Source organism: Scyliorhinus canicula, chromosome 6 (genome assembly GCF_902713615.1).
Source record: "Scyliorhinus canicula chromosome 6, sScyCan1.1, whole genome shotgun sequence".
NCBI classification, from domain to species: domain Eukaryota; kingdom Metazoa; phylum Chordata; class Chondrichthyes; order Carcharhiniformes; family Scyliorhinidae; genus Scyliorhinus; species Scyliorhinus canicula.
Genome location: NC_052151.1, coordinates 64,625,088 through 64,646,955, shown reverse-complemented (window position 1 = coordinate 64,646,955; position 21,868 = coordinate 64,625,088). Strand labels below are relative to the sequence as shown.

Here is a 21,868-nt window from a genome sequence, read left to right as displayed (position 1 = left end):
TATCTAAATTCACTCCCCCTCGGCAGCTCAAACCTCTCCCTCAGCTCACCCTGACCGGCAAATTTCCCTTCCCGAGTAAAAGTCCCTCACCCTCGCCAGCCCCGCTTCCCTCCATTTCCCAGACATCCCATCTATCTCCCCTGGCTTAAACCTGTGGTTCCTGAACAGTGGTGTCCACACCGACATCCCTTCCAACTTAAAGTGACTCAGTAGGTGATTCCACACCCTGACCATCGACTGTACCACCAGGCTCCCTGTATACTTCCCCGGAGCTAGTGGCAGTGAAGCCGTCACCAATCCCCCTTTCTGTCTATGCCTCTGCATGAAGCTTCCCTGTCCATATAAATTCCAAAACACTGTTTCCAATTTCCGGAAGAAGGCGTTGGGGAGAAAGATGGGGAGGGTCTGGAAAACAAACAGGAACCTTGGCAGCACATTTAACTTTACCACCTGCACTCTCCCTCCAGTGTCAGGTGTAATGTACACCATCTCTTAAAATCCCCCCATATCTTCTCCAATAATGTTGTCAAATTCCACCTGCGCATCCTAGCATTCCGTTTCCCCTCGGTCTTTCCGGTCCTGGCGCCAGAGCAAAGAAAAATGGCGATCAGGTATACGATGGCAGTTGGCCTGCGCAAAGGTCACCCCGTAACCAAGAATGAGACCGCCCCAAGGCAGAGCCGTAGAAGAGGGCGCCTAACCAAGCACACCATGTTTGTCAGAGATCTGGGGCGAAATTCTCCGACCCCCAGCAGGGACGGAGAATCGCCTGGGGCCACCGAAAATCCCGCCCCCGCTGTGGCAGAGAGTCTCTGCCACCCGGGAAGTGGCGGTGGCGGGAATCTCACCACTCCGATCGGCGAGGCCCCTGCGGTGATTCTCCGGCCCGGATGGGCCGAAGTCCCGCCGCTGGAAGGCCTCTCCCGCCGCCAAGGTTTGAACCACCTCTGTAACGGCGGGATCAGTGGCGCGGGGGCGGGGGGGGCGATCAAACCCCGGGGAGTGCCCCCACGGTGGCCTGGCCCGTGATCGGGGCCCCCCGCTCAGACTCCGGGCCAGTGCCCTGGGTGCACTCTTTCTCATTCCGCGGCCGCCACGGCCTTCGCCATGCCGGAAGCGGAAGAGAACCCCACATCGCGCATGCGCCAGCAGTGACGTCAGCGGCCAACTGCCGCTGCCGTCACTGCCGGCGCATGCGCTGACCGGTGAAAGCCTTTCAGCCAGCCCTGCTGCCGGGGGCACCGGTTTTTTGCGCCAGTCTTCTGGTGGCAACCGCTCCGGCGCGGGGCTGGCCCCCAAAGGTGGGGAGAATTCCCCACCTTTGGGGAGGCCCGACCCCTGAGTGGTTGGCGCCACTCCCCTACTCCGGGACCCTCCGTCACGCCGGGTAGGGGAGAATCCAGCCCCTGATACGTGAGGTCTGTGGTTTTCCTCCCGTTGAAAGGCGTGCAATGGAATTGCTGAAGGTCTCTAAAGACAAACGGCACTCAAATGCATCAAAAAGCAAGTTGGCACTCACATCCGTGCAAAGAGGAAGCGGGAAGAACTCAGCAATGTGCTGGCAATGAGAAAGGCATCTGCGAAGAAAGATTAATCTGTACAAAGTTGCTACCATTAAAGTTATTTCATCGTAGCCCATTCCCTCGTCACCTGAATCCCCAAATATCTGAACCTTTCCTTAGCTACCTCTAATGGCAACATCCCCAAATTGGCCCCTTGCCCCGCCACATTCACGGGAAACAACTCGTTCTTACCGACGTTTAACTTATACCTGGAGAAGGCCCCAAACCTCTCCAATATTCCCATGATCCTACACATACTCTCCAGCAGGTCTGACACAAACAGCAACAGGTCATCTGCATACAGTGACACCCGGTGCTCCCCCTCACAATCCCCTGCCACTCCACTGACCCCCTAAGGGCCATCACCAAGGGCTCAATCGCCAGCGCGAACAACAATGGTGACAGCGGATACCCCTGTCTCATTCCCCTGTGCAATTGAAAACTCCGTGAACTTATCCCATCTGTACATACACTTGCCACTGGGCCTATATACAACAGACGCACTCATGCCACAAACTTCAGGCCAAACCCAAACCTACCCAAGATCTCAAATATGTACCTCCACTCTACCCGATCAAAAGCCTTTTCTGCATCCATAGATGTAATGACCACTGGCACCCGCCCCACTGATGGTGTCATAACCACATTTAACAGCCTCCTGATGTTACTGGTGAGCTGCCAGCCCTTCACAAAACCCGTTTGATCCTCAGCGACCGGCACATATCCCTCCATCCTCCAACCAAGCACTTTCACGTCTGTGTTCAGCAACGAAATGGCACCAGGCCCTGGGTCCTGGCCACCTCTCATGGCCTCCTCTCCCGCGTCACCTCCGCTCACCAGCATTACCCAGAGCTCTCACTCTAAGGCCCCCCCACACATAACCTCTGCTCCCTCCCCAATAGTTCCTCCTTAGCTTGTGCAACAGCCCACCTATCCATCTGAATGCCCCTCAGCCGGCAACCCCATCCAGCAGGCCTCACCATACACACCCCTTACCCGTAAAGGAAAAACACCCAAAATCGCAAACGCCCTCTCCAAAAAGAAAAAAAGGTGATTTCCCCCTTACAAACTTATAACCGCCATAAACAAACGCTCTCCGGCAACACACAATAGCCGTAACCTCCAACCTTTGTAGATACAGATCCTCCATCTCAAACCAACTCTTAGTTCTTACCCAGTTTATGGTCCCTTGTAAAGTCATTGGCCTCTTCTGGTGTTTCAAAATAATACCCCTGGCCTTCAAATGTGACCCACAGTTTTGCCGAGTTCAGCAACCAAAACTGAATCTTCCTTCTCTGCAACAGCGCCTTGGCCCTGTTAAATCCAGCACATCTCTTCGCCAACTCCGCACCAATGTACTGGTCTATTCGCACACGATTCTCCTCCAATTCACAGTCTCCCTTCTCCCTGGCTCATTGTAGGATCTGCTCCTTTTCCACAAACTTGGGCAACCGCACAATCACCACCCGCAGGAATGACTGGAGAACTGGTGGCCAATCTGATTGGATGGATGTTGTCCTAGGCGGCTCTATGCACAACTCTGAAAGTAGCAGGACAAGTTGAGAAAGCTATTTGAAAAAAAAAATGACTTTATTAAAAGAGGAGTAGAGTACAAAAGCAAGGAGCCAATCACTGAGTTGGAATTTTGCATTCAGTTTTGGGTACCGCACTTTGGGAAGGATGTTAAGGTCTTGCAGAGGGCACAGAAGAGATTTACTATTGTGGTACCAAGGCTGAGTCACTTCAATTGTGTTGACACACTGGAGAAGCAGGGGTCATTCTCAGAAAAGCTTAAGAGGAGATTTGATAGAGGTATTCATGATTTTGATAGAGTAAATGAGGAAAACCATTTCAAGTGACAGAAAGGTCAGTAACTAGAGGACACAGATTGAAGGTGAATGGCAAAAAAGCCAGAGGCGACATGAGGAAAACTATTTTTACTCCATGAATTGTTATACCTGGAATGCGTTGCCTTTCAGGGTGGTAGAAGTACATTAATAATAGCGTTAAAATATATATATATAATTGGATAAATATTTCCCCCTGAAGAGGGAAGATTTACAGGACCCTAAGGAATGGGAAAGTGGGATTAATTGAATTATTCTTTCAAAGAACTGCTACGGACATGATGGTTCTCCTTCCATGCCAGATCATTCTATGGTTCTATGATCATTCTGATGAAGCAATAATAATTAAATGTCATAGAATAGTTCTTAATTTTTCCTGAGTAACATTGAAAAGCAAAAGTTTACTGGATCCTTTATTTTGTCATGGGGACTATCAGTTTGATTCTGCGACACACATGAGTTTTTTTGCTGATGTCCACATGTGATTGAGAGCTGGTGACAAGGGTAAGGTCCATGCTTGATTAGACACTTGTATAACATTTGGTGCTTTGATAAAAGTGCTCATTTTTCCTACATCTCAACACCGCCCTGAAAATTTTGGCCACTTGCTTATCACAATTATTTAACTTCCACATTATGAGAACAAAGAACAAAGAAAATTACAGCACAGGAACAGGCCCTTCGGCCCTCCCAGCCTGCACCGATCCAGATCCTTTATCTAAACCTGTTGCCTATTTTCCAAGGTCTACTTCTCTCTGTTCCCCACCCGTTCATATATCGAATATATATATATATATATCATATTAATCAAACATCCGAGGTGGGATTCTCCTGTGCGGGGACCAAGTCCCCACGCCGGTGGGAAAACCGGTGCGAACCACTCCGGCGTCAACCGCCCCCAAAAGTGTAGAATTCTCCGCAATTCCGAGATCTAGGTGCATGCCGGAATGGTTGGTGCCGCGTCAGCCGGTGCCGAAAGGACTGCGCGAGTTAGAGCATGCGCTGAAGAGCCGGCGTGATCTCACGCACGCGCAGAACCGCCGGCATATTCTGGCGCATGCGCAGGGGATGTTTGCGCCGGCCATGGCGGAGCCCTATCGGGTCCGGTGTGGAAGGAAGGAATGCCCCCACTACACAGGCCCGCCCGCAGATTGGTGGGCCCCGATCACGGGCCAGGCCACCGTGGGGGCCCCTCCCGCGGTCAGACCCCCCCGCGCCCCCCCTCGCGGACCTCACCAGCCGACTTACCTGCTAGGTCCCGCCGTGTGGGACCATGTCTAATCCACACCGGCGGGACTGGCCAGAAACAGACAGCCGTTCAGCCCATTGGGGGCCGGAGAATTGCCAGGGGGAATTGTAAAAGGAATTGCCAACAGACCCCGACTAGCATGGCATGGTCCCCGCCCCCGACCGAAAACCGCCGCCGGGGCGGTGGGGCAGGATTCGCGCCATCCCCCAGGGATTCTCCGACTTGGCGGGTGGTCGGAGATTGGATTGGATGGATTGGATTGGATTTGTTTATTGTCACATGTACCGAGGTACAGTGAAAAGTATTTTTCTGCAAGCAGCTCAACAGATCATTCAGCACATGGGAAGAAAAGGGAATTAAACAGAATTCAAGAAAATACATGAGAATACATAATAGGGCAACACAAGATATACAATGTAACTACATAAGCATTGGCATCGGTTGAAGCATACATGGGTGTAGTGTTAATGAGGTCAGTCCATAAGAGGGTCATTTAGGAGTCTGCTGACAGTGGGGAAGAAGCTGTTTTTTAGTTATGTTCGTGCGTGTTCTCAGACTTCTGAATCTCCTGCCCGATGGAAGAAGTTGGAAAAGTGAGTAAGCCGGGTGGGAGGGATCCTTGATTATGCTGCCTGCTTTCCCCCGGCAGCGGGAGGTGTAGATGGACTCAATGGATGGGAGGCAGGTTCGTGTGATGGACTGGGCGGTGTTCACGACTCTCTGAAGTTCCTTGCGGTCCTGGGCCGAGCAGTTGCCATACCAGGCTGTGATGCAGCCCGAGAGGAAGCTCTCTATAGTGCATCTGTAAAAGTTGGTAAGGGTTAATGTGGACATGCCGAATTTCCTTAGTTTCCTGAGGAAGTATATGCGCTGTTGTGCTTTCTTGGTGATAGCGTTGACGTGAGTGGACCAGGATAGATTTTTGGTGATGTGCACCCCTAGGAATTTGAAACTGCTCACCATCTCTACCTCGGCTCCGTTGATGCTGACAGGGGTGTGTACAGTACTTTGCTTCCTGAAGTCGATGACCAGCTCTTTAGTTTTGCTGGCATTGAGGGAGAGATTGTTGTCGTTACACCACTCCGCTAGGTTCTCTATCTCCCTCCTGTATTCGGACTCGTCGTTATTCGAGATCCGGCCCACTATGGTCGTATCGTCAGCAAACTTGTAGATGGAGTTGGAACCAAGTTTTGCCATGCAGTCGTGTGTGTACAGGGAGTAGAGTAGGGGGCTAAGTACGCAGCCTTGCGGGGCACCGGTATTGAGGACTATTGTGGAGGAGGTGTTGGTGTTCATTCTTACTGACTGTGGTCTGTTGGTCAGAAAGTCAAGGATCCAGTTGCAGAGTGGAGAGCCAAGTCCTAGGTTTTGGAGCTTTGATATGAGCTTGGCTGGGATTATGGTGTTGAAGGCGGAGCTGTAGTCAATAAATAGGAGTCTGATGTAGGAGTCCTTGTTTTCGAGATGCTCTAGGGATGAGTGTAGGGCCAGGGAAATGGCGTCTCATGTGGACCGGTTGTGACGGTATGCGAATTGAAGTGGGTCAAGACGTTCCGGGAGTATGGAGGTGATGCGCTTCATGATCAGCCTCTCGAAGCACTTCAATACAACTGACGTCAGGGCCACCGGGCGGTAGTCATTGAGGCACGTTGCCTGGTTCTTCTTTGGTACCGGTATGATGGTGGTCTTCTTGAAGCAGGTGGGGACCTCAGAGTGGAGTAGGGATAGGTTAAAGATGTCTGTGAATACCTCTGCCAGCTGGTATGCGCAGGCTCTGAGTGCACGACCAGGGATCCCGTCCGGGCCCCTCGCCTTCCATGGGTTCACTTTCAGGAAGGCCGATCTGACTTCGGAAACTGTGATGGTGGGTATGGGTGAATTATGGGTTGCTGGGGCACTCGATAGCGGATTGTTGGTTACCTGCTCAAACCGAGCATAGAATGCATTAAGTTCATCGGGGAGGGGTGCGCTGCTGCCAGAGATACTGTTCGGCTTCGCTTTGTAGCCCGTTATGTTGTTTAGTCCTTGCCACAACCGCCGAGAGTCTGTCTGTGACTCTAGCTTAGTTTGATATTCTCTCTTGGCATCTCGGATGGCTTTGCGGAGGTCGTACCTGGATTTCTTGGATAGGACAGGGTCGTCTGCCTTGAATGCCTCAGATCTGTCCTTCAGTTGGGAGTCAATCTTGCGGTTGAGCCATGGTTTCCGGTTGGGGAACATACGTATTGCTTTCTTTGGCACGCAGTCGTCCACACATTTGCTGATGAAGTCTTTGACGGTGGTGACATACTCATTTAAGTTAGTCACTGAGTTCTTAAATATGGACCAGTCCACTGTCTCCCACTCCAGAACTCTATGGGAAAGCCTTTTTGTGAGCGCAAGCTTTAGATTTTTCAAAACCTCCAGTTTCTAATCTTCCTCTGTCAAAGTATACTCAGTTTCTACCCTGCGCCTATCTATAAAGCTATCTATCACCTCACTTTATCCAGCCCATGCTTACAGCAATTGATCGGTAACTCTTCGGAGTTGGTCTTGACTTTGTGCGATAATGTAAAACTGGTCACCATGAGTAGGCAAATTTTTTTTCCAAATGGGCAGAGATGTGAAGTGGGCTGCTGCTGACACTGTATCATCCATTTTACACAATCACACTGAGTCAAGATTGGCCTGTTTGAGTCAATATTTGTCTGAGAACTTAGCTGTAATTTCTGCACTGCCCAAAGTGCTTCTTAACACTTTGTAGTGTACTTATTAGCAGCAAGTTAGTTAACAAAATATGTTTGCCTGACAACTGTCACCAATGCAACCTTTGCACAAGTAGTTCCCTAGCTGGTTGAGAACAAAGCAAATAAGTTGGAAAGTGGTGTTAACTGTTTAGAACTGTTGATTTACACATCAATGTACTTTGTGATATCTTTAATGTATTCAGTTGATATCTTAAAAGCAGTCATTTGGAAATTAAATGCAGATGGGTTTGTTCATTAGCTGATTGTTGCTGCATTGAGGAATAGCCTGAACAATCCCCATATGAACCCAGCCTTTCTTGCTTGTAAATGACTACTATCAGCTGTCATGAATTATACTTCTTTACCACTTGTGGGAAAAGTCAGCCAAACTTAGAACTCAACTTCATTTTTGTTGCCATTGGGTGGGATTCCAGGAAGCTTAATTTAGCTCTTAGATTTCTATCGTTGGAATTCAAAGCTCTGCAGATCTCAAACCATTGAAACTTGACGGTACATGAAGACCACATAATAACCACTTGTTATCAGAGCATGAGATCGACAACTGAGAGAGCACTTTTCCTACTGATTTGGTAACATTGATTAGGAATGGGCTAGATAGGGGTTATAGTGCTTGGGTTGCAGTTCAGTGAAGTCATTACTTGATACACTTTGTCTAAAACAGGCAGAGTAATCAAGTATTCGTTTTGCTTATTGCATGAAATGATCCTCCAGAACACCCTATCCACCAAGATCGCAGATTAAAGATTTGCTTCCAGGCTTCTCTTCCATTCTATTCCCTGAAATTTGCTTTAATGGGAAATGCCTGTAGAGGAATTGAGTGAGTTCAATTCCCCCCATTCTATCTCTGTAGCCCAGTTTAGTTCCCTCAATTAGCCTATCTAATTTATTTTTGAAATCAATGGGTCCATGACATTACTACTCGTTTCATAAAAATATTCTTCCTCACCACACCCCTGTATCTCTAGACTGCAACTTTACCTAGTATACTCTAGTTCCTACTTGGGAGCGGGCTATTTTAGACCAGGTAGAGTGCAATGATACAGGAATTAATTAATAACATCATTTTAAAGGAATCGCCAGGTAATAGTGATCATAACGCGATAGAGTTTCATATTCAGTTTCATGGTGAGAAGCATGGGTCTCAGGATAGTTTCTGAAATTTAACTGAGGCAATTATAAGGGTGTGACAACAGTGTTGTCCAGATTGAACTGGGAAAATAGGTTAAAAGACGGGAGTAAAGAAGCAGTGGCAGACTTTAAGGAGGACTTTCAAAACTCTCAACGAAGATAGATTATATCAAGAAAGAAAGACTCTATGGCCTGAATTACACTTTCAGGGAGTGCCCAAATTTTGTGTGGATGGGAAGGGATGTGAAGTCCGCTCCCATTCGAGATCACGGTGTTAATGCTAGCTGGACAATGAACAACCATCCGGCATGAAATGAGTTCTGTGAGAGGGTGAGCGCTGCTGGGGTGGGTGAAAGGAGGGCAGGCAACAGGAATAGGGAGCTTGCAGGATGGCACTTCCCATGTGCTCCCTCATAGGGACAGTTGCTGCGGAGCTGTCTGAGGGAGTTGCTGAACTCAAAAAATAAATATCAACAGAAAAGTTATGCTGTGAGTGTCTTGGCAGCACAATAATACACTGACCTCAGTTTTACAATTTTGTTTGAGCCCTGCCTTTCAACCTGCCCTAGATCGAAGTGCCGCTTAAAGTAAAGGCCACCCTGCCAATCACCCTGCCCGCTAACTGTAAAAGCAGACGGGCAACATAATATCCCAGTCAATTGCTGTTTAATTCAATTAAATTGGCTCCTTGATTGTTGGTGGGCACAACCCTGACTTGCACACGCGCCAACCAAAATATAGCGTGAGGGCATGATGATGTCGGGATGTAGTCCCAATATCTTCTCATGTGGTTGTCCATGCTTTCAGATCGGTCTCACGCCCAGACAAGCAGCATAAAATTCTGGTCTATGGGAAGGATGTGCCCTTCATGGATAATTAAGGAAGTTGAGGACTTCCGGTGGCGGCGATGTCCGAGTGAGCCGCACATTCGGTGGGCTCTCACTCCGGCCGGCTGGAACAGCTGTTTCCCCGCGATAGTGGGACTACGGAGGCGGCAGAAAGGCTGCCTGGAACAGAGGAGGAGAGCGGGCTGCAGATGATGTAAGTGTGGGAGGCCAGCAGGTGAGGAAGAAGGAGAGAGAGAGAGAAGGAGGAAGCTGACCTGCAGGGTAAGATGGCGGACCCACGGACCTTCCTTCCTCCAGGACAAAGGGAAAAAGAAAAAGTTTGGAGTTGCTGAGGAGGGACAGCTTGGACCCACTTCAGATGCCCAGGAGGTAAAATTGAAGGAGCTGGGCGAAGGAAAGCGGCAGCGGAGGCGCTGAGGAGCGGGCTGCGGCATATGGAACAGCGGGATTCCAGAAGGCAGAAGAAGAAGGAGAAAAAAAAAAAAAGGGACAGAGACAAGGACCGGAAGAAAATTACCTGGGACCTAAGATGGCGGACACACGGAACCCGGACTCAGCAATCCAGCTGGCGCTGGATAACATGCTCCAGGTAATGAAGTCCAGTTTTGAAGCGCTGAAGCGGGACAGCTTGGACCCAATCCAGAAAGCGGTGGATCAGCTGAACCAGAGGCTGGACGCCCAGGATGTTAAAGTTAAGGAGCTGGGAGAAGCGGTGGAGGAGCAGGCGGATGCGCAAACGGTTGCAGCGCTAGAAGTGGACGGCCTGAAAGAGCGGCAGAGAAGACTGCTGGACAGAGTGGAGGAGCTGGAGAATAGAGTCCGCAGGAACAATCTGAGGATGGTCGGCCTCCCGGAGGGGGCGGAGGGGGCTGATGCTGCAGCGTTTGTAGCAGACCTGCTGAAGCAGCTGATGGGGGCCGAAGCCTTTCCGCGACCGCTGGAGCTGGAGGGGGCACACAGGGTGCAGGCAAGGCAGGGGCGGCTGGGCGGACCCCCCCGCCCGATGGTGATTAGGTTCCACAGGTTCGTGGACAAGGAGCGGGTGCTGCAGTGGGCAAAGAGCGCCAGGAGCAGCACGTGGAATAACAGTGTGCTCCGCATCTATCAGGACCTAAGCCAGGAGGTGGCTCGGCGGCGAGCAGCCTTTAAGAATGTCAAGGAGGTGCTGTTCAAGAAGCACGTGAAGTTTGGTCTGCTGTTCCCAGCTCGGCTATGGGTCACGCACCAGGGTCAACACCACTACTTTTCCGAGCCCGAAGAAGCGATGGATTTTGTGAGGGACCTGGGGCTGGTCCCGAAAGGAGGCCCCAAGGACGCGAGTTAGGGCCCGAGGATTTCTGTGGGGAGGAACGCCGAATGTGCCTGGACTGCTGCTCAACGGTTTGCTGGGCCAATGGGGCCAAGTGGAACATTTGAGACTCTTTCCTTTGTTCATGGACATTTATGTGCTTTTTCTCTTTTTTCTATGTTTTTTCCCTTTTTTTTTTTCTGTTTGGGCTTTTTGTGCAGCTCGCGGAAGACACTGGAGCCGGCTTGCCCCAGTGGGTGGGGAGGAGGGCGGGGAAACAAGGGGAATGGGACAGGAAGGCGCCGGAGTGTTGAGTCACCGGGCTAGCAGATTGGCTAGTCAAGGAAGTCAGATGGGGGGGAAAGCTATAGCCAGTAGATGGCAGGGGTGGGGGTATCGGGAGATGGGGTTAGGGGAGGGGGGGGTTGTTCTGCTGACGGGAGAGGGACTTGAAATAGGCACTGGAAAGGAGGTCGAGGGTGGAGGCAGCTATAGGGCGGGCCAGGAAGGGCGCGACGCACGGGTCAGGGGCCGGCCCGAGAAAGGCTATGGCTGACCGGCGGGGTGGGGGGGGTGGGATGTGCCCCCCGACCAGGCTGATCACCTGGAACGTCAAGGGACTGAATGGGCCGGTTAAGAGGGCGCGGGTGTTCGTGCACTTGCGGGCCCTGAGGGCGGACGTAATTATGTTGCAGGAGACACATCTGAAAGTGTCAGACCAGACCAGGCTAAGGAAGGGCTGGATTAGCCAGGTCTTCCACTCGGACTTGGACTCGAAGTCCAGAGGGGTGGCAATCATGATCAACAAGCGTGTGCAATTTGAGGCAGAGGGCATATCCGCAGACAGGGGGGGCAGATACCTGATGGTACGGGGCAGGCTGGAGGGGAGAAGAGTGGTGCTGGTGAATATATATGCCCCGAACTGGGATGACGTGGACTTCATTAAAAGAGTGCTGGGGAAGATCCCGGACTTGGATTCTCGCAGGCTAATAATGGGAGGGGACTTTAACATGGTCCTTGACCCGACTTTGGATCGGTCGTGTCCCAGAACGGGTAGACTCTCAGCAATGGCAAGGGAGCTGAAAGGGTTTATGGAGCAAATGGGGGCAGTGGACCCCTGGAGGGAGGGACAGCCAACAGGAAGGGGCTACTCGTTTTACTCGCACGTCCACAAAGTATATTCCAGGATAGATTTCTTTGTGCTAAGCAGGGACTGTAGGGGGGAGGTAAAGAACACGGAATACTCAGCAATTACCATTTCAGACCATGCCCCGCATTGGGTGGACCTGCAGTTAGGGGGAGCGAGTTATCAACGCCCGCAATGGAGGCTAGATGTGGGATTGCTGTCGGAGGAGGGGATCTGCGAGAGGCTTCGGAAATGTATAAAAAATTACCTGCAGGTGAATGACACTGGGGAGGTCTCAGCGGCGACCGTGTGGGAGGCGCTAAAGGCAGTAGTGCGGGGGGGAGCTGATTTCAATTGGGGCCCATAGAGCCAAGGCAGACCGGGCAGAGATGGATAGATTGGTCAGGGAAATGGGCCGGATAGATGAAGAGCACGCGGAGTCCCCGGGGGAGGTTTTACTCAGGGAGAGGCAGAGGCTACAGGCGGAACTGGGGGCACTATCCACGAGCAGGGCAGTGGAACAGCTTAGGAAGGCGAGGGGAGTGGTGTACGAGTATGGGGAAAAGGCTAGCAGACTGTTAGCGCAGCAACTTAGGAGGAGGGAGGCGGCCAGGGAAATAGGTAGAGTGAGGGACGAGGGGGGGCACAAAGTGGAGGATCCGGCAGAATTGAATAGGGTATTCCGGGACTTCTATCGTAAGCTGTATACTTCGGAGCCGCCAGAAGAACCGGAGGGGATGAAAAGGTTTCTGGATGGGTTAACATTCCCAACAGTTGGGGGGGGGGGGCGAGTGGAAGAGCTGGGGGCCCCGATTAGAGTAGAGGAGGTATTGGGGGGCCTAAAGGCCATGCAGTCGGGGAAGTCCCCGGGGCCGGATGGATACCCAGTAGAGTTTTATAGGAAGTTCTCGGAGCTGGTGGGCCCGGTCTTGGCGAGGGTTTTCAATGAGGCAAGGGACAGAGGGACCCTGCCGCCGACGATGTCTCAAGCCACCATATCTCTGATATTAAAGCGGGGTAAAGACCCGGAGGTGTGCGGGTCCTACAGGCCAATCTCCCTGATTAATGTAGATGCCAAGCTCCTGGCAAAGGTACTGGCGGGTAGAATAGAGGACTGTGTACCGGAGGTGATTGGGGAGGATCAAACGGGGTTCGTGAAAGGTAGGCAGCTGGCGGCCAATCTGAGGAGATTGCTCAATGTGATAATGATGCCCCCGGCGGGTAGAGAGGTGGATGTAGTGGTGGCTATGGACGCCGAGAAGGCCTTTGACCGGGTGGAGTGGGAATATCTATGGGAGGTGCTCGGACGGTTTGGGTTCGGGGAGGGATTGGTGGATTGGATCAAATTATTATATCAGGCCCCGAGGGCCAGCGTCAGGACCAACAGAGAAGTGTCGGAGTACTTTAGGTTGTACCGAGGGACCAGGCAGGGCTGCCCGCTCTCCCCGCTGCTGTTTGCGCTGGCCATAGAGCCGCTGGCGATTGCGCTGAGAGCCGCAGAGGGTTGGAAGGAGATGGTGAGGGGCGGGGTTGAACATAGGGTTTCTCTTTATGCAGACGACCTGCTCCTGTACGTGTCGGACCCAGTGGCCGGGATGGGAACTATACTGGGAATGCTGAGGGAGTTCGGCCAGTTCTCAGGATACAAATTAAATACGGTCAAGAGTGAAATGTTTGTGGTACAGGCAAGGAGCCAGGAGAACAGATTGAGAGGGCTACCGTTTAGGTTAGTTGAGGAAAATTTCCGGTATTTGGGAATCCAGGTGGCACGAGACTGGGGCAGGCTGCATAAGTTAAATTTGGCCAGGGTGGTGGAGCAAATGAAGGGAGAGTTTCGGAGATGGGATGCACTCCCGCTGTCGCTGACAGGGAGGGTGCAGACTGTAAAGATGACAATCCTCCCTCGATTTTTGTTTATTTTTCAGTGCCTCCCGATCTTTATCCCACAGTCCTTCTTCAAAAGAGTTAACGGGCTGATCATGAGCTTTGTCTGGGCGGGAAAGTCTCCGCGGGTGAAGAAGGCAATGTTGGAGAGGAACCGTAGCGAGGGGGGGCTGGTGTTGCCGAGTCTGGTCAATTATTACTGGGCTGCCAACATCGCTATGATAAGGAAGTGGATGGTGGGTACGGGGTCTATTTGGGAGCGGGTGGAGGCGGCTTTGTGCAGGGGCTCCAGTTTGGAAGCCCTGGTCACGGCTCCTCTACCGCTGCTGCCGGCCAAGTACACCACCAGCCCGGTAGTGGTGGCGACCCTGCGGATATGGGGCCAGTGGAGGAGGCATGTGGGGGAGATGGGGGCGTCTGTCTGGGCGCCAATCTGCGACAACCATCGGTTTGCCCCCGGCAGTATGGATGGGGGGCTCCGAGTATGGCGGCGAGCAGGGGCGGGAAGGGTGGGTGATATGTTCCTGGAAGGGAGCTTCGCGAGTTTGAGGAGCTTGGAGGAGAAATTTGGGTTGGTAAGGGGAAATGATTTTAGATACCTACAGCTGCGGGACTTTGTTCGTAGACAGGTCCCATCTTTCCCGCGCCTCCCGCCAATGGGGATCCTAGACAGAATAGTCTCTGGGAGGGACGAAGGGGAGGGTAGAGTCTCGGGTATTTATAAGGTGCTCATGAGGGAGGAAGGGTCCCAGACAGAGGAACTGAAACTTAAATGGGAGGAGGAGCTAGGCGGGGAAATGGAGGAAGGGCTGTGGGCAGAGGCCCTGAGTAGGGTAAACTCGACCGCGACATGTGCAAGGCTCGGGCTGATCCAATTTAAGGTCGTTCACCGGGCCCATATGACGGTGGCTCGGATGAGCAAATTTTTCGGGATAGAGGACAAATGCGCTAGGTGCGCGGGAGGACCAGCGAACCATGTGCACATGTTTTGGGCATGCCCCGAGCTGAGGGGGTACTGGGAGGGATTTGCGGGGGTCATGTCCCAGGTGCTAAAAACAAGGGTGATGATGAGTCCAGGGGTGGCAATTTTTGGGGTTTCGGAAGACCCGGGCGTCCAGGGGGAGAAAGCGGCCGATGTGCTGGCCTTTGCTTCCCTGATAGCCCGGCGACGAATATTATTGGCGTGGAGGGACTCAAAGCCCCCGAAGACTGAGTGGTGGCTTGCGGACATGTCAAGTTTCCTGGGGATGGAAAAAATTAAGTTCGCCTTGAGGGGATCTGTGCAGGGGTTCACCCGGAGGTGGCAACCATTTATTGACTTCTTTGCGGGAGAGTGAGCGTCAGCAGGGGGGTGGGGGGAGGGGGGGGGGTAGAGTAGAGTAGGAGGGAAAATATGGCGGGTAGTACGGGTGGGAGGGGAGCGGGCTTGTGCAATACGGTACGATGGAAGTATTGAAAGTACGTGGATGTTTGCACATTTTTGCCTTTTTTTGCTTCCTTTCTGATGATGTCTGTAACTGTTTATAAAGCCAAAAACTACCTCAATAAAATTGTTTATTAAAAAAAAATTAAGGAAGTTGAGTAGAGTATAAAATGTTTTGAAAAGTGTATAATTATATGAAGATTAGGGGTGGATGAGACGATTGGACAGATTAGAAACCAGCAAAGAATGACTATAAAAATTAAGGAGAAATTAGAGTATCCATGAAATTCCTACAGTGCAGAATGAGGCAATCTGGCCGATCAAGTTTTCACCAACCCTCCAAAAGAGCACCGTACCTAGGCCCATTCCCCCGCCTTATCCCTGAAAACCCATGCATTGATCATGGTCAATCCACCTAACCCGCACATCTTTGGATTGTGGGAGGAAACCGGAGCACCCAGAGGAAACTCATGCAGACACGGGGAGAATGTGCAAACTTCGCAGACAGTCAACAACAAGGACACCTATATCAGACTCCTTTATATTGACTACATCTCCGCCTTCGACACCATAATCGCAGCCAAGCTTGTATCAAAACTCCAAAACCTAGGACATGGCTCCTCCCTCTGCAACCGTTTCCTCAGCTTCCTGACACATAGACTGCAATCAGTAAGGATAAACAACAACACCTCCTCCTTGATAATCCTCAATACTGGGGCCCTGCAAGGCTGCGTACTTAGCCCCATACTGTACTCCTTATATACATGATTGTGCGGCAAAATTTGGCTCCAACTCCCATCTGTAAGTTTGCTGACAACATGACCATAGTGGATTGGGTCTCGAACAACGATGAGCGAGAATACAGGAGGGCGATCGAGAACCTAGTGGAGTGGTGTAACAACAACAATCTCTCCCTCAATGCCAGCAAAACTAAAGAGCTGGCCATTGACTTCAGGAAGCAAAGTATCGCACACACCCCTGTGTTGATTGGGAGTGGATGTTGAGGGAGTGTTTTAAAGCACCTCCCTCTTGTTAGCCACGAGAAGCTGAGCCGCGCGTTTGGGGAATTAATCGTCGAGACAGCCAGTAATGACGGGAGGTCCGTGGGGCTCTTTTTGGCACTAAGTGCCGTTGAATATGAGCCATGATCTCCCCAATGCAGCCCTCAAATACACTCTGCCATGAAGATGGCACAGAGGAGATGTGCCCCCCCCCCCCCCCGCCCCGCTTTCTGGAAATTGAGCAAGACTGGATGCTGGCGCAGTAGAGGAGAGGCAGGACTCTCTCTTCCCCCTGGTGGAAAGGAGGCTCAAGCCGTCCGTCCTGAACAGGGCCTGAGAGAAGATGGCAGAGGCAGTCAGTGTTTCCATCCTAACGAGGAGGACAGACACACAGTGCCGGAAGAAGATGAATGACCTCTTTAGGGCAGCTTGGGTGAGTCACCATCTCTGTTTCCCCAACATCACTCATCTCCCTCACATCACACCCCCATTCCCACAGAGATCAACCAAAGCCACCTGCCCGTATCTGCCATACGCCGCACATTCCACCAAACCCCAACACCTGTATTGTCCTCTTTGGCCCGATGTCTTGCACACACATGCCACCAGCTACAGACCCCCCCCTCCCCCCCCCCCCACCCCGTTTAACTCGCATCCATGCCTCTTACAATGTCCTTCATGTGTCCCCTAGGACAAGGCAGCCCATAATTGAAGGGAGCGAGAGAATACTGGATTGAGAAACCTGGAGCTCAGAGCGGAGACTCCTGTGGAGCTGGAGTTAGCTGGAGAGGTCCATAAGAGGACTGTCTCTGAGGCGGAGGTCGGCATGCATCAATCAAGTGAACCCCTAATGCAAAATGGTGTCGCTACAGCAAGAGAGTCATCCCTCCCATAGACTACTCCTTCCCAAGGAGCCTTGTGCCTTGTCTTTCGTCTTGCAGGATCACCATCAGACTAAGCCGGGCTGTCCGGGGTGCTCCGAATCCAGCCGCTAGCCCAGCTACATCCCCAGAACACCCCGGAGGACCACTCTGGGAAAGGCATTGACTTCTCAGCACTGCATTCACCTGCACCCTCCAGCATCACAGCAACTATTACCTTGAAGGGACATTTTAGCGATGAGGCTCTTGGTTCACCACCTGGTGTGCACGTCACACATGCTGCAGCACATCAGGTGGAGGGAGTTCACAGGGCTACCTGATTCCAAGATAGACCAGACAGGTATCAGACTTCCGAAAAGAATGATCCCATCACTGGTGGAGACGCAGATGGAGAGACAGGATCTACAGGAGGGGGGGGGGGGGGAGCCAGAAACTTTGCAATGCCAACAGGCGCAGATGGCGGTGTCCAACATCCCTCAGGTGAAGGAGATGGTGCCAACAATGGCTGGCACCCAGGTCAACACTGAATGTGCGGCGTCTGCAGTGGAAGCCTTGGGTCATGTATTGGGGCAATAAAAATCCAATCAAACAAGGCTCTTTCAATTAAATAAAAAGCAAATTTATTAACCACTAAACACGAGGGGGGAAAAATAATAAAAACGCAGTCACGCACACACGTATCAGGAATAAGGTAAGTAAGAGTTCAGTAGGGAATGTTAAAAGAAGCTAAGTGTCCTTTGATTTTATCTTGAGGGGTAGATTTTTGGAAGTTACAACCTATTTGGATTAGCTGGATTCGTGATGCGATCATGTGCAGAAGATATTGCGCCATTATGAGATCTAGGTTCGGCAATAGATTTCTAGTAAATTAGTTGTCTCCTGAACCATAGAAGCACAGAATCATAGAAATTACCATGCAGAAAGAGGCCATTTGGCCCATCAAGTTTTCATCGGCACTTGGAAAGAGCATCCTACCCAAGCCCACATCTCCACCCTATCCCCGCAACCCAATAACCCCAGCTGACCTTTTCTTTTTGGACACTAAACAGCATGGCCAATCCACCTAACCTGCACATCTTTGGACTGTGGGAGGAAACCGGAGCACCCGGAGGAAACCCACGCAGACAAGGTAAGAACGTGCAGACTCCACACAGACAGTGACCCAAGCCGGGAATCGAACCTGGAACCCAGGAGCTGTGAAGCAACTGTGCTAACCACTGTGCTACCGTGCTGCCCACCAGTTAATCTATTTGTTCCAAAAGAGGGAAAGAGAGAGCACGAGAGAATGACAGCTTTCAGACTGTCCCATCTGCTGAAAACTTTCCTGCAATCTCTCTGTGGTGTTTGCAGCCAGGCCAGTTATACTTCACCCATTGTGTATTTCCAAAGAGTTTTGGATGGGTCTGTCTGTACCAGTCATTGGACGATAACTTCCTCTGATTAGCAATCAGTGGCAGATTGCTATTCCATATTGACTTTCCTGCCCAAAAATTCTTCAGTGACTGTTTTGCTTGACTTTCTTGAGTCAAGCTGGGTGAGACTCAACTAGCGCAGGGGATCGTTGGGTCCAATGTGGAAGTGTAAAAGCATAGTGAAGGAGGATATGCCCCCACCTGGTCAGGTTGCATTGGTCATGTCGAGGGCGGGATGGGGAATCCAGTGCAGATGGGAGGGCGGAGCTTAATTGGGGGTGGGGGGGGGGGGGGGGGGTAGCGTGGACCCCTATAGGGGCCGAGGGTCTGGGGGTGTCACGTGTCAGTCTCGGTCTAGGTATTTAAAGCAGTTACACTGAAGTTAGGAGTCATTTATTTTTTTCTCACTCTTTCAGCATAACTATTAGCTTATCACTGGCAGTACCATCTAAAGTTCATGATTTAAATCGCTTTGTCAGATGGTTCCGGCGGATCTGATCACGGTATATAAAATACTAAAAGGTATTGATAAAGTAAACATCGACCAAATGTTCCCAGCGCAATCTAGAACGTGAGGTCACGGATATAGGTTGAGAGGTGGTAGATTTAGAACTGGGATGAGGAGGAACTACTTCTCGCAGAGGGTGGTGAATTTGTGGAACCTGCTGCCCCATAGTGCGGTGAAATCTGAGTCATTAACTGGTTTCAAGAAGGAGATAGATATATTTGTGATTTTAAAAACGGGTAAAAGTGATATGGGCAACAGGTAGGGAGGTGGATTTGAGACTAGGAAGAGATCAGCCACGATCTGATTGAAGGGTTGAAGGGCTGAATTGCATAGATCTGCTCCTAATTCCTATATTCCTGTATTGATCGTGTAACTTCATGTGTAAGGCAGGAAAGAAAGGGTCACTTGAGTTCTCAACTCCATTTTGTTTTAAACGTTTATACTTCTTAAATCCATATTGCATGAGCATGACAATATTGACTGGGACAAAGAGCAAGCAAATAAAATTGGATCAACATGCTTGGACTAGAAAGGAAAAGGACAGCCTTCCAGTAGTTGTGAACGTAGACTGGGTGGGCAGGTGATGCTGGGATGACTCGGGAACAAAAGGGGTGACTTGCCTAGATCGCAGGAGGTCCCCTTGAGGCATGGGTAGACACAGAGCTCAGCATTATCAATAAACATTTATTGTCATTGGTCCCTGGTCACCAGTTATTGCAACCCAATACTACCTATCGTTAAGTTATTGGGGATTTGGACTTGCTTATTATCACGTGTACCAGGGTACAGTGAAACGTATTGTTCTGCATACAGTTCAGACAGATCATTCTATACATGAAAAGAAAATACATAGAGCAAAAATAAAATACACAATGTAAATACATAGACAGAGGCATCGGGTGGCGCATACAGGTGTGTAGTACTACTCAGTAGAGAAGATCATAGAATCATAGAATTCACAGTGGAGAAGGAGGCCATTCGGCCCATAGAGTCTGCACCAGTCCTTGGAAAGAGCATCTTAGTTAAGCCCACGCTGCCACTTTATCCCCATAACCCAGTACCCCACCTAGCCTTCTTAGACACGAAGAGCAATTCAGCATGGCCAATCCACTTAACCTGCACACCTTTGGACTGTGGGAAGAAACCAGAGGACCCAGAGGAAACCCACACAGACACAGGGCGAAAGTGCAACCTCCACACAAATAATCGGCCGAAGCCGAAATTGAAACCGGGTCCCTGGAGCTGTGAGACAGCAATGCTAACCACTGTGCCACGGTGCCATCCTTAAGATGTTTGAAGTGATCAGATCGTCCATAAGAGGGTCATTTAGGAGACTGGTAACAGCGGGAAAGAAGCTGTTTTTGAATCTGTTCGTGTGTGTTCTCAGGCTTCTGTATCTCCTGCCCAATGGGAGAAGTTGGAAGAGTGAGTAAGCCGGGTGTGAGGGTCTTTGATTATGCTGCCCGCTTTCCCCAGGCAGCGGGAGGTGTAGATGGAGTCAATGGGTGGGAGGCAGGTTCGTGTGATGGACTGGGCTGTGTTCATGATGCTCTGTAGTTTCTTACAGTTTAGGGCCGAGCAGTTGCCATACTAGGCTATGATGCAGCCCGATAGGATGCTTTCTAAGGTGCGTTAGTAAAAGTTGGTAAGAGTCAATGTGGACATGGTGAATTTCCTTAGTTTCCTGAGAATATATAGATGCTGTTGTGCTTTCTTGGTTATAGCGTTGACGTGGGTGGACCAGGACAGATTGTTGGTGACAGGACAGGTTGCACACTGAGGAATTTGAAGCTGTCAGCCATCTCCACCGGGGGACTTGTAAAATGCAACCCTCCACTTCTGTTTACTACATTTAATAAAACACATTTTGGGGCAGAGAGAGTGAAACTCCCAGACCAGCAAAGGAACATGACCCAGCCTAGGAAACATCAGTATGTAGAGACTCAGTTTGGCGTTGACCGCTTACCTTAGGAACCAGACCAGTGTTTACTTCAGGGCTTCATAATCACACACTGACTGGAAAGGGACAAGAGGAATCTGCCACTGCAAACAACAAACAGCAACGAATCCACCTTCCCAAGCATCCAGTCTCTTCTCCAGTGGACAATGAAAGAAGATGAAATGAAAATCGCTTATTGTCACAAGTAGGCTTCAATGAAGTTACTGTGAAAAGCCCCTAGTCGCCACATTCCAGCGCCTGTTCTGGGAGGCTGGTACAGGAATTGAACCGTGCTGCTGGCCTGCCTTGGTCTGCTTTAAAAGCCAGCGATTTAGCCCAGTGTGCTAAATCAGCCCCTTACAGGCCTGCATTGTTTTCAAGTCTTCACTCTGAGGAAAAGCAAGTGTGACTGAAAGATTCTTGAACTTTTAAGATCGAAATGCATGCCACCTTTTGTAATGATAATGTTTTCGTGAGTGCGTGCATGTCTTTATGAGTGTACGAGTGGGTGTGGTTGTGTATATGTTTGGCTTTCTAACAATAAACATTGATCTCTCTTTTAAAGTTCAGAGAAAACTTGTCATTTGTCTTCCTGACAGTTAAAACCCTCAGGTGGTTCAAACACCTGTTTCAGATGGTTGAGATGTGCAGAGAGGGGGAGCCATTCCTATCATCACTCTCTCACCTGTAACAACATCAGTTAAATCAGCATTGATTAGAGATGGGAATGTGGACCTTCCAAGTCTTTATAGCAGTGGTGGACAACCTGCGACCCGGGGTCCACATGCGGTCCATCTGGGTTCTGTGTGCGGCCCACACGACATCTTGATCTCTGTTGCCCACATGCAGAGTTGCCGCATTCCGCTGGTTTCCATCCACACAGTATTTTTCCTACAAGTGTAACTGAAATGATATGCACATAAAGCAAGGGGACATGAAGTGAGGTAAATGCTGATTGCACACAACATTGACTGTGAGAGCCCTGTGCTCCATCTGCGTCCGATGAACTGTAAATATTTACTCTG

General features: G+C 50.6%; 1 pseudogene; it reads left to right on the top strand.

The window, feature by feature from the left end:
* The first annotated feature begins 567 nt into the window (after positions 1 to 567).
* On the top strand, positions 568 to 1,594 carry LOC119966805 (annotated as a pseudogene).
* The last annotated feature ends 20,274 nt before the right edge of the window (positions 1,595 to 21,868 follow it).